We start from the raw sequence: 496 nt of genomic DNA, 5'->3' as shown, positions 1-496 counted from the left end.
TCCATCAAACTAGTTATTGAATTACAATCCCCTTCAGGTTTTATTAGTTAAACCATGTGGACATGTGAAATGTAAAAGCAAGCCATTAGTTTTAATTCATTTTAATTAATTTATTTAGGCATCATTCTCAGACTAGACTAGACTGCAAGTAATTAGTAGCATGATATAACTGCCGTCCCCTTAAACCCCTTCGCTCTTGTGGTGTGAATCATAATGTACTTCACCAGCTAAATGAGAGGGTTACCATTAAACCACATGTAAACAATTAGTCCCTACAATAATACTTCTGCACAGATGTGCACAAAGTTGGCCACAAGCAAGATGGCCATTGTAATGAAAAGTTGGGGGAGTCGAGTAATGGTGAGATTCTAGATCTTGACACATTCAAGATTAACAGCCTAGCCTTGACCACAGTTTCCACTGATGAAGACTAAACAGGAAGGGGAATCACAATTTCAGATCTTCCCTACCAAGACATTTTGCTGCATGTTTCCTC

The sequence above is a fragment of the Cyprinus carpio genome, chromosome A19, assembly GCF_018340385.1.
Source record: "Cyprinus carpio isolate SPL01 chromosome A19, ASM1834038v1, whole genome shotgun sequence".
Taxonomy (NCBI): Eukaryota; Metazoa; Chordata; class Actinopteri; order Cypriniformes; family Cyprinidae; genus Cyprinus; species Cyprinus carpio.
This window is presented reverse-complemented; position numbering follows the sequence as displayed.